Source organism: Aquila chrysaetos, chromosome 4 (genome assembly GCF_900496995.4).
Source record: "Aquila chrysaetos chrysaetos chromosome 4, bAquChr1.4, whole genome shotgun sequence".
NCBI lineage: Eukaryota > Metazoa > Chordata > Aves > Accipitriformes > Accipitridae > Aquila > Aquila chrysaetos.
Genome location: NC_044007.1, coordinates 6,719,742 through 6,736,006, shown reverse-complemented (window position 1 = coordinate 6,736,006; position 16,265 = coordinate 6,719,742).

Here is a 16,265-nt window from a genome sequence, read left to right as displayed (position 1 = left end):
CAAACAATAACAAGACCCCACCACTGCAAAGTGTAATTGCTTTCTAGATAATAGTTGTTAATGTCTTTTTGGAAACAGTAAGCTCAAGGAGAGACCTCTCCTTTTTTTCTCTCCCAGACCCAGGCTTGGTTAAGGTACAGCAAAACAGCTCATCACAAAGTAAGCCGTTTTGCCCCCAGATATGATGGATTTTGTTCCAATTCGTGTCAGAAAATGATAGAACTTGGAAAAACATGACCAAGTGTGTGAGCTGCCCTGCTCAGCTTCTTCCTCAGTGCATTGTAATAACGATGCAGCCGCTGCCTGCATGTTGTTTCTTTCTTTATATCTCCACTGACACCTTCAGGGCTTCACCTGTGCAGCTGTTAACATAAAGAAGCAAGGGATGACCTCAGAAAGCAATGTAAAGAGGCAGCACAAGCAACACTGTGCAGTCCTCAGGGTGCTTGGTAGTTAGGCAGCTGGTGTAAGCCCACGTTTTTCCTGTCTTGTCTTTTCCACAGAGATCCTTTCTCTTCCGTTGATTTTTTTCTTCCCCTTTTCCATCAAGATCTCTCTTTCTCTTTGCTAAGACCTTGATTCACCACATACGCATTTGCTTAATTTTCAAGCACTCCTAGTTCCCAATAACTCACACCAGGAACATGTTCTTATGTTTGTCTATGAAATGAGGCACCTTTTTCTCAATTTTCCCTTATTCTGTCTATCTTTCTTCCTTATTTTATTTTTTAAATTATTTTTCTTTTTTTTTTTTTTTTTTTTTAAATTCTTCAGGTTTTTCTTCCATCCACAAGTACTGGACATGTTTCTTTTCCCTCATGACCTGCTTCTCTGACATACTGTAGAGTCCTGAGATTTGTCCCACTATCTCTATTTCTTTGTTATTCTTTTCTTGTACTACCTCTCCCTGTGAGAGCAGTTTCTGTGACCACACTACATAACCATATATTTTAACCCAGCTTCCCTGATCGGGTTGTAGTTTGTGTGGAGTGCAGAAAGGAAGGGAGTTTCGTAATTTGATTTACAGGTCAATCCTGAGTCTTCATGAAGAAGTACATTTATCACTCATATTTTCCTGACTTTTCTACATGAGATTTAGTTTGCTGTAAATCAATCTCTACATCTCAGGACTGAAGTATTAGTATTAGGAGTAAAGCATTATTAAACACACACACAGACACACACACGCAGTGTTGTAACAGATTTTTTTAATTTTTATTTCATTTTTGCATTTTTCCCATTAAAATGTGCATAAGAATCGTAACTATAGCAAAAGGAAATAAACCAAAGATCAGAATTTGCATTTAGTTTTGTATTCATCTTGGTTTTGTAACCACCTTTCTATTAAAAATTTAAGAGTTCACAATGGTTTTTGTTGTTGGTTTTTGATTCTCGGGGTGTGTGTCTGTGAATTGGAGTGCAGGAAGCATGCCTCAGTTCTTTTTTTTTCAGGAAAAAAAAATCCCAAACGTATATTGTCTTTGAACTTAGACCTCCCATCCCATACTGTAACACTGACTGTCTGAATGAATGTCAATTGTTGAAAGGTCTTGTCGTGTTGCTCCTCAATTCTTATAAATTTAAATACAGAAACAGGGTGGAAGTGCCAGAGCTTATGAATTGAAATATTTTAGTTCTAGCAGAATGCCCCAGAGAAGCAAGAACATTATTATCTTTGCTTCTGTAAAATTCCTCATCCCAAGCACTCTAAAGAGTTGATCGCATCCCAGAATAACCTTTCTTATGGAACAGTAATTTGTTTCCTGTGCTTCAACCCTACTTGCCCAAACAACACATCACTGTGAGCTCTGCCTAGATTTTTTGCTGTGAATATTTTTCAAGCTGAAATTCTGAGTTATACATGAAGCATGTTGAAGTGGGTCGGCGGACTGTGCAGAAAATGATAGGTGCAAGTTCACAAGATGGTATTTAGACAGACTAATTTCCACTTGTGACATGTGATTCCTTTTGCTGGATGTCAGCCTTCAGAGGAGCTTGACAACACAAAGTATCAAATGCTTATGTATATTTAGGCAATAGAAGTTTTGGGACTCGTCCCCGAGAGTAGGAAGGTGGGACTGAGTATCCTTAAACCAAAGGGCTGCTTTTCAGATGTCCATATTTTAAGAATTTCTCACTAAGTACTCATAATCTTTTCAAAAGAAATGTACTATGTATTACCTGCCTTCAGCAGCATCAGTCAGTATCAAAAGCACCAGATACTCACAAAGGAACAGACCTCACCTGAAGGTTCATAAAATAGTCTAACTTATCTAGGCAATGCCAATCACGGTACTTGCCCATCATATGTAATTGTTCATAATGTCTGCTTTCTAAGACACCATTGCTAAGATAAGAACATGTAAATATTTTCATAAATTATATAGCTTACTTTTATCAGCTACTTGAAGGTACCTCTGAAAGGTGTCAGGCATGTAGAAAACCTTCTAGAATGCCAAAATACACTTCCTCTCCTAAAAAAAATAATATTGATTTACAGAAGCTGAAGAAAAAACTTGGTGGTAAACACTACACTGAGCAATAATCCCCTTGTCCTGAAGTACCAGCTGATCACTTAGCAAAGCACCTTGAAGAGCAAAGAGATCAAATTTTCATATTTTTCATAGTTTCTCATGTTTTTCAATCAAAGAAGTTACTAATCTATCCCTTCTCTTTACAATAGTAATAGCTGTCTTATCATTGTCCCCTGTGGCTGGTCTCACAGAACAACTTCTACTTAGCCACTGCATGTGGAAAAACAGATTAATTTGTAACCAAATATGCAGGTATTTGGTACCACATAATTTTTAGACCCTAGTGAAAACATAACTGTGTTTTCCTCTGAGTAATGTCTGTGTTTCATTGATGTTGTTGCTCAAATACTTTAAGCAAGACTTCTGCCAACAGAAGTTTCACAGAGATGGTACAGAAACCTTTTTTAACCTCAGGTTAGTGAGTTCCTCAGATGCACTTTTTTCTGCATCCTTCAGACTCTGGATGACAAGCAGAGATTCAGAGAAAAAAAAAAAAAAAGATGTGGACCCTTGTCAAAAGGTCACGACTTGAGTATTTCTCTAGAAATAAACCAAATCTTTCTGTATGTCTAGGGGTCAAAAAGAGTACATGCTCCCTGTCAAATAAGATGAACTGAAAAGGCTTCTTAAACCAGCATTTCCATGCCATCACAGATGTTTGACTCACCACACTGAGTACCTAGAACCGCTTCCCATCAAACTGTTGGAAACTGCTTAAATTAACTGAACATTTTGTGCAGCCAGACCTTTTAGTTAGTAGCTAACCAGCCAAACCTGGGCTAGTGTAACACCAGTTCATTAATTAGTACACCTATGAACTGCAGCAAAAATACATATTTGTCCCTAATTCTAAGTTGTAGGCACAAGGAGATTTAAGCTGTTTTTTCAGAACTTTGTAATAAGAGTCATGGTCATTGTTCTTATCTTTATTTTTTATATATTTTGAACTCTCCCCTGTCTTTGACAGATTCTTTTGTCATCATGGATTCAACACTAGACAAACACACCATTCGCCTTAACTTATGTAATCTCAACATGATGGCTTTGTATCCTTTAAAAAAAACACAAGAACAACAGTCCACGCCCCCAAAAAAACCCAAACCTAAAGCAAAGCAAAATTAAATGTAATCAGAACAGGAGATGTAGAATAAACACACCGATTTTTGTCTATTCTTGGGTGCCTCAATATCTTGCCAACTATCTCATGAGGCTTTGCGTGTATCAAGGGAAATGCAATGAAATATTACAGGCTGGTTTCCCAGCCACTACCAACCAGTAAAGTGTCATGGGTTAAACTACACTTATCCTAAGTGCCGGAGAGAAGTCTTCATGCCCTCTAATCAGAATGATAACCTGTTAACAGCACAGTATGATTCAATTTCACAAAGTTGTCTTATTGTTTAGCCTAAAATGGGGAAAGGTGTCTGCCTAGAAACAAAGCCTGCACATAAATCACGTTAATCCTAATTAGACAGAGTAGTCAAGATGATTCAGGGACAGCTTAAAGGTAAGGGGCAGAGAGATCTCCTGTGAGGGAAACCAGACAAAGTACAAAAAAGCATCAAGGCTGCACTGTAACTTCAAGACATGAGCCCCTGAGACTATCGGGACAGCATAGAGATGCTCCTGCCAGACACCCGACCTACACAATGCCCAGTGGAGACCCCTGCAGAGAAATAGGGAATTACATCCCTTGGAGAGGGGACATGTTTGTGTGCACACGTACATCTATACTTGTGTGTAAAACTCTGTATACTGTATCCCAAGGAGACAGTTGTACGTACAGTATATGCAAATTCTTGCATTATTTTCCAGTTCTGCAATGCCTCCACTGCCCTTACGCACTTTTGACAGAGGCAAATAAAAGTTGTGTTATTGAAATATTGAAGGTGCGTTCAGAGCTTGTATTCCCCACCCTGTGATGACTGCCGTCAGTTGACAGTCTGCCCCGCTAGTTCATCCATAATTTAAATCAGAATTGTACCAAAATATCAGTTTTCCTAAAGCCTGTAATTTTTATCTGAGAAAAGGGAAAATCCTTATTGGATTCTAAGGCTTTATGCTGTTATCCAATGCCCTTGGTAGTCTTTAAAACAAGGAGAAAAAAGGACGAGTCCCATTTCCAAGGAACACCACAGAGGATGCCTCTTCTGAGGCAGGTGGCAGGTGATTTTATATATCACCTTTGCTTATTGAAGAAGATAATGACTTTGGTCTTTTAATAGAACAGCAGATGAAGGTCATCCAATACGCATGCTATACACAACACGTGAAGTCTTATTGTCAATCATCAAGTGTCTTTCCTGGAGACCTTTTTTTATGCCTAAGTTGAAAGCCAAGAGAAAATGCCACTTAATTTCAGTAGCTGGCATGATTTTGCATACACTGCCACTCCTTGATCTCCGGTACACTTTATGAAGCAATCTGTCATCCTAAAACTCTAGAAAGTCTCGTGTGTCATTGACTATGGGTGGCAATTTCTCTAGTATGTGAATACTTAATGTTGAGCTCCTGAAACTACAATCATTTTAACAATTGTAGTGGATAACAGAAACAAGCAAATCCAACCATAAAAATGACCAACGAACCAACCAAAAAAACCACATTTGCCTTTTTTTTTTTTTTTTAGTTTAGTTGAGTGTAACACAGAAGCTAAATGTCCTCAGATGATGAAAATCAATGCAGTCCCACTAAACTCGGTGAAACAGCTTATTCACACCAACTGGTCACAGCAAACAGGTTTTAAAAGAGGTAAGCAGCCTCGAATGACTCAGAATTGACTTCTACTCTTCAACTTGACCACCCTACTGCTGTCAAGGGATACCCTAGAGCTCTCAAAGACAGCAAGCAGTATGAGACCTAATAAGAGAAACTTTTCTACCATATTTCCTAATATTAATACAAACACTGTCTTGATGCTGGGACAAAGGTATGCTGTAATCATGGTGCTCATGGCAGAATAATCACTCCAAGTTAAAGGGAACAGCAGACAATGCTGGCTTATGAGATGTAAATAAAAACTGGTCAAGCAGGGATATTTTATGCAGTCCCAAACTGATTTTGGATGCTTCCTAATGCACCCAAAATGACTAGTCTCGTGAGAAATTGTGTCCACATGGTCCAGTGAATGGTGCTAGCTGTGTTAGGAAAAATAAGTTAAAGCCCAGTAAAATATACATGCACATAAACAGGGAAAGTATCAGAGAAAATGATGTTGTTTCACTACACAGAAAGTCTGCAGCAAGCCACGAAGGTGTTAGATAAAAATAATGGAAAGAAAAGAGATGAAAATATTACCTTTCTCTTTGATTTTATGATAGCATGAGCTATGCACTTGAAAGATGCACTGGAATGTGCTCTTTAGGCAATGTTAGTCCATCAATATTTAGGTTTGTGTAGAAAAATGTTGAAAACACTCAGTGTGAAAGCACTGGCAAAAATAGGTGTCCTCAAGTGGGGCTTGAAGGTGGAGCTGAATGACAAGGCTGGTAAGCGGGTTTTAGTAATCCAGATCCTTTTGTAGATCAGGCCCTTTGGTCCCTCTCTGTCCATGCAATATGCTATTATCTCTTCAAGCCTGATTTCTGCTATTAGCACACTATTTATGCAGATCATTTAGAAATACATTTAAAGTACCTTTCTTTTTTTATCCAAGGTTTATCATCCATGGATAACTGATTACAGATGACTAGAAAGACTATTACTGATTTAGCTGAAGAAGAGTAAATGAGTGGTTATGATTTCTGAAACTTCAAACTCAAGGACACAATGTCACACAGTGTCTCAGTAGTTGTATGAGGACAGGCACCTGAAACACAACTTACTTCATATAAACTACAGGTCCACCAGATCCTGAACTTCAAAGACTATGTGTTGCAATGGCCACGATTCACCCAAAGTTGTGGGGAGCTCTTGATTTTAGATTTGGAGTTCTACTATTCCTGTCAGCCAAGGAACTTGCATACAGTAAATGGCTCAGTCAGATGACTCGCATCTTTTTATGTACTGGCTATTTAAGTGCTGGCAGGCTAAGGGCCTCAGACTGGCAGTGTGATGGAGAAATGAGAACTATTTTAATCGTAGCATTTGAACAACAACAAAATATAGTGGGTGGCAAAGAAGTGTGAGTACTATATGATCGCAAATTAGAAGCATAAGCTCTGAGCCCACATCTGTTTTGGTGCCTGAGGCATTTTTCTAAACTTGATGCTCTGCAGAAGTGATCCAGTCTGGAAATAAGATCTTTTGAAACAATATGTTTTCACAGTAAATAAAAATGTATCTTTATCTCCATACGCCCTCTCCAGAGCATCATGTGGATTTGATGTCTCACAGGTCTCCGTGTCTAACAATTGTTTGTTCCGCTTACAGCAGGGTACCCATACAGGAAACCCTTATCACTTCCCAACCAGAATCTGAATTTGCTAAGCCATTATACAAGAAAATGAAAGCTGCCACCCTTTTTTTTTTTTCTGTATCTGATTTAGTTTATATAATTAAAAAAAAAAAAAAACAAACAAAAAAACCCCCAAAACCCCAGCCCTGCACTAGTGAGTAGAATTGAGAATGTGGTTACTTCTATTTTCTGTGTTTCATTCTCATGCAAATGACGAGGCTTAAGTTTCAGCAGTTACTAGAGTATTGCTGTTTAATCACCAGTTTTATTTACTGAGAATGACAACAGTTTGTGAGAATGATTCAGAGGCAGAAAGGATAGAGAGGAAATGGGACAATTGGAGTTTCTAACTCACAAGCACCCATTCTGAATATTAGCAAGCTAAGGCTGAAATAAGACTTTTCCTAAATATCCTCTTCTCTCCATTTCTTTTCTTCACACTGTGATGATTCCCTTAGGTGATCAGGACAAGTAAGTCCTGTTCAAATAAGAAACCACAGCCATACATTCAAAAGCATCTATTTTCTGGCCATCTTGACATTTATCCATTTTATAAACCAGCCATTAAAGTGAGATAATTTTCATGAAATAAGGCACAGTTCTGACTAACTATGGTATATGGGACAAATGCATTAGTCAACATATTTCAATAGACATTTATAAATCTTTTTTCCCTATAATTTATGCATTCTAACTCCAGAAACAGAGAGAAATGAAGACTTACTCATATATTAAACTTTAGATGTTTGTGTTTTGCTTTCCTTTAGCAATTGGCTCAGAGATTGTGGCAAAGTTATACATGACCTTTAATACTGATATACTGACAGCTCTAGTTTAAGTTATATAATATCTAATAACACTGGAAAAATCAGAAAATTATTGGTTCATTTCTTAGCTCCAGAAAAGTTCATATTCCATGATGTACAGTAGTTGGAATGACATTTTATTAAAACAGTTGTTGAGCCCTGAGGAGCCTGACGGTAACAAAGGAGTGAATAAAGAGGTCATGAGTTTTTTCGTAGAGATGAAATCAACCTGTAGTGTTCATGAATAATTCACTGAAATTTGAAAGGCAAACCTTGGGAAACATCTCACCAAACCACCCTTAAGATGAATTGTCATGAACACTTACCTACTGGCCTTGAAAAACTAGCATGATCTTGTTTCAAACATATGTATGGGATCTTTCTTACAATAGTGCCTGAGTCTTGGGTTGTTCAATTTTCACCTTAAAATTCACTTCTGCTATGAAACCTACCAAATACTTGATAGTGGAAAGACAGATGAAATGTTGTGGGATTTTTATGATGTTTGGGTTCAATTCAGTTCTGGTTTGGACTGCTTCAGTTTCCTAAGGTATCTACACTCATAAACAGCTAAAACCTAAGACCTATGGATGACCCGCACTCCAGAGAAAGCGATCTGCATCATACGAAATACAATTAAAAAAATGTGTTTAGACAACTAGTGACGTCTAATTTATATAGTCAATGATATCTGGAAGGCAATCCAGAGTAGAAGCCTGTATCTGGACAGCTGTGTAGCTCTCCAGACAGGTACTTAACTGTTTCTTACACTAGTAAGTGTTGCTAGACTATCTTCTTCAGCTATATCCTACTGTTTCTATATCTTACACTGTAAGGTGTCAATGAATTTCACTGAACCTTGCCTATCAAACTGAGGTTCTCGACTACTAAACTGAGGCACTTTGTACCATAGGACCTCTCAATAAAAAAATAAGACAGAAAGGCAACTCCACAGGCTGAAAGATCTCACTTAATCCCTCCATCACTTTCTGCAGGTGTTTCTTGCTTTCTCCAATGGCTGCTGAAGAATCCTGAAATGGAGCATGAATGCAAGTCAGCAGCATGCATCTAGGCCTCAAACCTTTGGTGCAAGTTCTGTCCTTTATTTTATATTTAGAAATATTTTCACATTTTGGGGCTTCGATTCATGATCGAGCTGTTCAGGTCTTGGGTCATTAGCAGAAGCAATTGGGGTGGCTCTTGGGGACAGTGAGGTCTATCCCCATCAGAGCTCTGCTGAAATGTTTGTTTGGGACTCTGTCTTAGCAATCATGTGCAACAAGTTTCCAAAGCTGTATTTACTTTTTTTTTTTTTCCTTTTGCCCTAAAGATTTAACATGCTTCAGAGTTCACAAGTACATGGTGGTGCCCCATCTCTGCCCAGGTGGTGCCCAGGTTAGCCTCTGGAGGGGATGACTGAAACCCATCCCAAACAACTGTTGTCTCAGTTGTTTTTTGCAGCAGTCTGAGCACCACAATACACAGGAAGTACTTGAAAAGGAACAAAAGTTGTGAGCGGTGATTTTCCCAGTTATTCCTAAACTTGCCTGTGTCAAACAAGCATCTGTGTACTTGGGCTAAAGGTGAAAAGGGAAACAGGAGAAAATGACAAGGTCATGACACCCTGAGGGTCCTGTGATTTTGTTCAGGAACCAGTTGAGGAGTATTTGCTATACAACTGTGTGCTTCAGTGGTGGTTCTTTTTTTTGTACAATATCTTTTGTGTGATGTTGCTCCCTTAAACCTCTGTTGCATTTTACAGGTGTGTGCATACAATACTTTCTTTAGAGATCCCTGTCTCAGGTACACCTGTCCTGAAAGAGAGCAAAACTTCTCAGCCATGGAAAAGAGAAAAAACCCAGAAACCACGGTTTGGGGGTCGAGCCGCCCCACCTGCATGGTGAGGTTGGGTTATGGCCACCAGGTACACACTCAGTCGAGGAATAAGGAAGGACCACTATGACCTTATCTGATCACAGATCAGATTCAACTAGGCTATAAACGGAGCCCCACCAGGGGGCAAATTGAGTTGGTTCTCCTGGAGCAGTGGGTCTGCAGTCAGGGGCTCTCCCCTTGGGTCAGGATGTCACCCAAGGTAACTCCTGCAGGTTGAGAGCCCGCATCTTTTAGGTAAGTAATATGCACATTTTGGGTCATCATTTCTACAGCTTAAGAATTCTTAAGTCGGTTGTGTAGTATTAATTTCCCCTTACATCATTGAACCTGTGGTTTACTAATGGTGTCAGAGTTCTAAATGATTCTGATTAAAGAACAAATTTTGTTGAGTTTAACACCTGTTTAATTTGATTGTGTGAGCCTCCGTGACAATCCCTAATAGCAAAAAAGCATTAGAGCTGTTGCTGGTCTAAGCCATTGCACATGAATCATATTTGAATGTATTTAGACCCACCATATCATGTATTATCACCCCTTCAGTGCTCCAGGTATTTATTATATATATATAATTACAATAGAAGATCAAAATGTCAGCAAGAAATCAGTAATCTCATTTTGTTGGAGAAGAGGTTCTGTGCTCTCCCCTATTAAGCTGTTCTACAGACCTTAGAATAAGTAAGTGGAACCGAGAAAAGCTCCCTCTTTCTTCAGCTACCACCAAACTCCCCATTCCCTGACCTATTTTTGACGGCATCATCAGGCTTTCCAGAATTACAACAGCTCCTCATCTGTCTTGCTGAGCTGCAAGGCAGGAGGTTTTCATGCCCTTTTCAAGGAAAAATAGTTTTCATTCCCAGGTGGAAGACAGCTTGGAGGCACCCAGGCCACCCAAATCACCTGTTCTGTGGGAAGGCACAGCACAGTGGGATACCTGTTGTTAATGGGGTGCCAACATCACGGTGGCATTCCTGCCATACCCCCATTGCAAAATGGAGGTGAGGTTGAGGACGGTGCTGGGAAGGATCATTGCCTTTCCCTCATCCTGGTTCTCCGAAGTATATGTGTTGCATCTCACAGTGATGTGACAATTTTGAAATACGGCTCGAGTTTAATCCCAACTCATTAGCTGTTTTTATTATCCTGTGCAGGTTCTATGGTGCTCAAGAATTCTTTAATAATCTGTTAATGAAAAAAAAAAAAAAGAAAACAAAACTAAAAAGGGTTATAAATCCTGACACATACCTTGGTAAATAATGACTTCTAAATATTGCTTTTTTGCATCTATGCTGAATCATAAAGAAAAATATGTTCAGACTGAGGCCTAAAGTTTGTCTGATACCTACTTCCACAGAAGAAAATAAGCTTTCTTTTGAGCCTTCAAAGTTCCTTGCTGCAGCTGCCCTTTGAAATTAAAAAAGTGCCTTGCTGCAGCTGCTCATTAAAAATAAAATAAAGTTAGAAACCCACCTTTTATTTAGACACATATATGACCTGGATTTCATAGCAATTTCACCAGGAACAGGCAGTTCAGTAATTAGAATAAAAATAAAATTATGCACTAAATTTACTTCCACTGTCAAAGACTAAAGAGCAATGTGCTTCCTGTTGCGCTGCAGCATGTCAAAAAAAGACTGCATTAAAATCAGTATATTTTTACTAGGTTCTACAGCTATGAAAGTTGCTAGACAGGATGGCCTTTGTAAAGGATGGCCAAATAAGAGAAAGGAGGATATAAGCAAGAGATTTGGTTCCCATTGAAACAGAAATTAAGATATTTTCATTTTTTCAATAAATCCATACTTTACGTATGAAGGCCTGACCAAGTTCAAGAGTACACCACTATATAGCTGACCAAAACACAACATTAAGTTTAGACGGGTTATAGCCAGAATGTCTTAACTTTCCTTTCTCTCTTTTTTCTTCTTTTCACCAGCAAAAAGTGATTCACTGCCCTATTTTATTTTTTTAGTGTTCCCCAATCAGAGATCATTCATTTGTTTGTCCCTTGAGCTTCATCATCTCACTGAGCCAGTTGTTCTGCTGGTCTTGCAGATTGATGTAACGTCCTAATAAAACCTGTTTTATTTTTCTTACGTCCACTTCTAATAAACTCTTAAATGCGTAAGCCACTCAAAGGGACACCGTCAAGGCATGCAAGGCAATAAGTGCTCAAAAGCAACCTTACAGTGGAAGAAGAGGATGGTAGTACCCATTCCCAGATACCAAGCTTGAGATAAAAGCTGAAACCATGTACTCTAGTTATGTGCTGCCTGCGGGTGCTCAACGGGGGATAAATTTAATGTACCTAAATCGTCCCCATATCACTGAAACATCTAACAAATCCTATCCTGCTCCAGCAAACACCTCTGAGAAAAAAAGCACCATAGTCAACGTGCTTCCATTTTAAGTGGTTTAACACTTGGGACACTAGATAATCTGCTGGTGTGTTGCCTTGAGGAATAATCATTTCTCCAGTATTTTGTCCAAGTCTCTAGAGGGTGAGCTGTCGCAGGGAAGAGCTGGTAAGCAACAGGGAACACTGTGCTCTGTGACAAGGGCAGTCCTTCCTTCCCATCGATAACTCCTCATCTCACCTGCGCCTACATTTTGATATCCTGCTTCTATTTTCCATCAAGTTACTTCACTGCCTCCAGAGACCTGAGATCACAACGGGCCCTCTCCCTGGATAAAATGTGATTCCACATTTTTGAAAGCATGAAAAAAATGACTATTGCCTGCTTATTGCTGGGTAGGTCCTAATTTTATCCAACTGGGCCAGGAAGCAATACAAGAAGGTAGGAGCAGTTAGAGAAGAATCAAAGCTACTAGTGTTGGAAGGCGGTTGGAACAGTTCAACGTGAAGTACAAAGTCCTATACCTGTGGAAGAACAACCCCTGCACCAATACATGCTGGGGGTCACCCACCTGGAAAACAGCTTGGCTGAAAAGGACCTGGGGGTCCTGGGGAATACGAGGTTGAACATGAGCCAGCAATGAGCCCTTGCTGCAAGGAAGGATAACGGTATCCTGGGCTGCATTAGGCGGAGTGTTGCTTGCAGTTTGAGGCAGATTATCCTTCCCTTCTGCTCATCACTGGTATGGCCACACTTAGAGTGGCGTCCAGTTCTTGGCTCCCCAGCACGAGAGAGACATGGACATCATAGAGAGGATCCAGCAAAGGGCCGCAACGATAATTAAGGGTTTGGGCCATCTGTTCTATGAGGAAAGGCCGAGGGAGCTGCAACTGACTTCCCAACCAGCAATACTTCTTTGGCTTATTTAGCAGTAGAGGACATGACCAGCTTCCCTGGCTCATCCATCTCACTGTTTTGCATATAACTGAAAAGTCAAGGCCAGTCAACACCAGACTGATTGCATATTGTCTTTTCTTCTCAATTTTGAGACACAAAGTCTTTGGACCTGTTTAGTAATAAAGAACAATATAACAAGAATGAGATAGCCAGTTGGTTCTTTTCTTTAAAAAAATGGCTAAAAGTTCAGAACCAGATTAAAAATAAAAAAAATAATAAAAAGAAGAAAAGATGTTGAGAAGGCTTTGTAGAACTGATTCAGATGAAAACAAACAAATACACAAAATAACAGTATAAAACCAAACAAAACTGGGGAAATTTTTCCAAAATGTTCAAAGGCTGCCTTCAGCTGTAGTAAAATAAAGCTTTGGAACTGTTTTCTTCAGAACAGCATTATCTGTTTTAGAAATGATCTAATTTAGAAGAAACAAGTTTAAACAAAAAGGTTAAATAACCTCAAAATGACAGGAGATCCTTTTCCTTCTGCTAAAGTCAATGCCAAACAAGATAACAGTTTTACTTGTATTTTGTCCCCAAAACAGTAGCTATTTCACTTTGGGTTTGATGCAAATTTTTTTACATTGACATTTCCACTTCTTCCTAAACTAAAAAAAACACCACATAGGTTGCTAAGCTATAAAGTCAACCTAAGTTGGTCACCAGGAAATCTGAGATTTCAATTTTTGCATCTGTAGCCTGATTCTGATTCATGTTGCAGTTTTGTTACAAAAAAAATTAAATACTTTTAAATTATCTTTTTCTTTCCTTTCTCTTATTTTATTCTTTCTCCTTATCCTTTTCAGTTGCTATCCTCCAAAGTCTACACATATACATATTTCTATATAAATTGAATATTTGACTCCTGTTTAGGAAAGAAAGTGTAACTTTTCTGAAGAAAGGAAGGGAAGGGAAATGAAAATATAAATCCACATCTTAACCTGATGAAAAGTCATACCTTCTCTTTCCACAAGGTTCCACCTTGTACAGTTTCCACCAATAAAAAATTACTATGCCATAAAAAAATTTGAAGCACTTACATGAACTTTGAAAGTGCCCTCAATTTTACACAGAGGTGACCACAGATGCAATGATACATAATATTCTAAAATAGGTAAAGCTGAATATAGTGTTATAGCTGTTGTTAAAATAATAAGAAACAGGGCTTAATTTATAAAGTTCTGTAATTATTGTACAAAATGCTTTTATAAAGTGAACTACTCTTCTTGCATTTTTTTCTACAAGAGTTGTATGATGCAGAAGCTGTAGATTTTACTGGAAGCTGTCCAGTTGTTTATCATACAGTCCATGCCTTTTACTCTGGTATCAGCAAACTATGGTTCAAATTCATCACTAAGGTAACTCCTGTAAGGGAATTAAAAGTAAAGAAAAAAAAAATCAGGGAAACAAGCTTATTTTTGTAGATTTTCTGCTATATATCCATTCAAGTGGAGTAAAAGTGTTCTATTGCTCTTGAATTGGACTGGGTAGTGACAGGGATTGAGCAAAACCTGACTTCACCTTTCTAATGCACAGAGCAGCTCAATCCCTCCAGAAATAGCAGGGGTACAATATAGCCCTGATTCATCTCACTTCATTTCTGGGTGTCATGGTTTAACCCCAGCCAGCAGCTAAGAACCACACAGCTTCTTGCTCACTCCCGAGTGGTGGGTTGGGGGAGAGAATCGGAACAGTAAAAGTAAGAAAACTCATGGGTTGACATAAAGACAGTAAATAGGTAAAGTAAAAACTGTGCAAACAAGTTAAGCAAATCAAGGAATTACTCACTACTTCCCATCAGCAGGCAGGTGTTCACTCATCTCCAGGAAAGCAGGGCTTTATCATGTGTAACAGTTACTTGGGAAGACAAATGCCATAATTCCAAATGTCTCCTCCTTCCTTCTTCTTCCCGCAGCTTTATATACTGAGCATGATGTCATATGGTCTGGAATATCCCTTGGGTCAGTTGGGGTCAGCTGTCCCAGCTGTGTCCCCTCCCAACTTCTTGTGCCCCCCCAGCCTGCTCGCTGGTGGAGTGGGGTGAGAAGCAGAAAAGCCCTTGGCTCTATGCAAGGACCGCTTAGCAGTAATGAAAATTTCCCTGAATTATCAACACTGTTTTCAGCACAAATCCAAAACTTAGCCCCATGCAAGCTACTATGAAGAAAACTAATTCTATCTCGGCCAAAACCAACACACTGGGCCAAAAGGAATAGCAAGGTTCCCACTCTTACTTTTATTCTCTGGTTTTGGAGCACAACATGCACTCATTATCATTTGTACAAGACTGGTAGTAATAGCATAAAAGAGCCAACATCATGTTTGATAATTTTTTGTATCTAATCTGTGAATTTACATGATGAGGTTTTAATTTGTAAGCCAGTTTCTAAGGCTATCTGAAATACTGCTTTCATCCTTCATTAAGTATTCTGTTAATGACAGCGTGCTTGTTAGAGAGAGCCAAGGTCAGGTATGCCAGTCCTCCATTACAAATGAGAGTCTGCGGTGATTTTGGTGATGCTATTGATTTAACTTGTTGAGGTACGACCTGTCACACTAAAATATTGTTAATAATTCCATGCATCTCCAAGTACTGACAGTGGCAGCAGTTCATCTAGTATTTGTCTGCACAATAGGTGTTTATCTGGTTTGCCCATTCTCAGTTCACTCCACGAGATTACTCATCTAATGATTGAACCTCACAGCTGCCACAATAGCAAATATCCTTTTTTTAGTGTTGTTGCTACTCCAAATTAAATGCTGATAAATGTTTTAAGGCCCTAGAGGAATAGTGTTTGAGGCTGGCATTAAATTGTCTCTTGCTTCTTTAAGGCTTATTTGTAAAAGACTTATAGTCAGCAATTGCCTTCACTTGAGTATGCTAAGGGGGAAACACAGAATTATTCTTCATCCAGAGCAGGTGATGAATTTGCATAAGGAAAGAGCTGGACTGGGAAAGTTACTTATTTGCAAGGCACACAACAATCAAGGAAGTCTCCAACTAGCACATGCAGGTAGGCACAGGATACATAGTCATGGAATAGCTGAGGTTAGAAAGTACCTCCAGAAATCACATAGTCCCATCTCCCTACCCAAAGCAGAGTCAACTAGAGCAGGTCGCCTGGGACAATGTCCAATCATGTTTTGAATATTTCCAATGATAGAGATTATGAAACTTCTCTGCACAATCTGTTCCAGTGCTTGTACACCCTCACAGTAAAAAAAAAAGTTTTTCTTACGTTTAAGTGTCTTTCCCTGTTTCAATTTGTATCTCTGGTGACATGGGACCATACAAACACATTAATATCTAAATCACATTTGAATG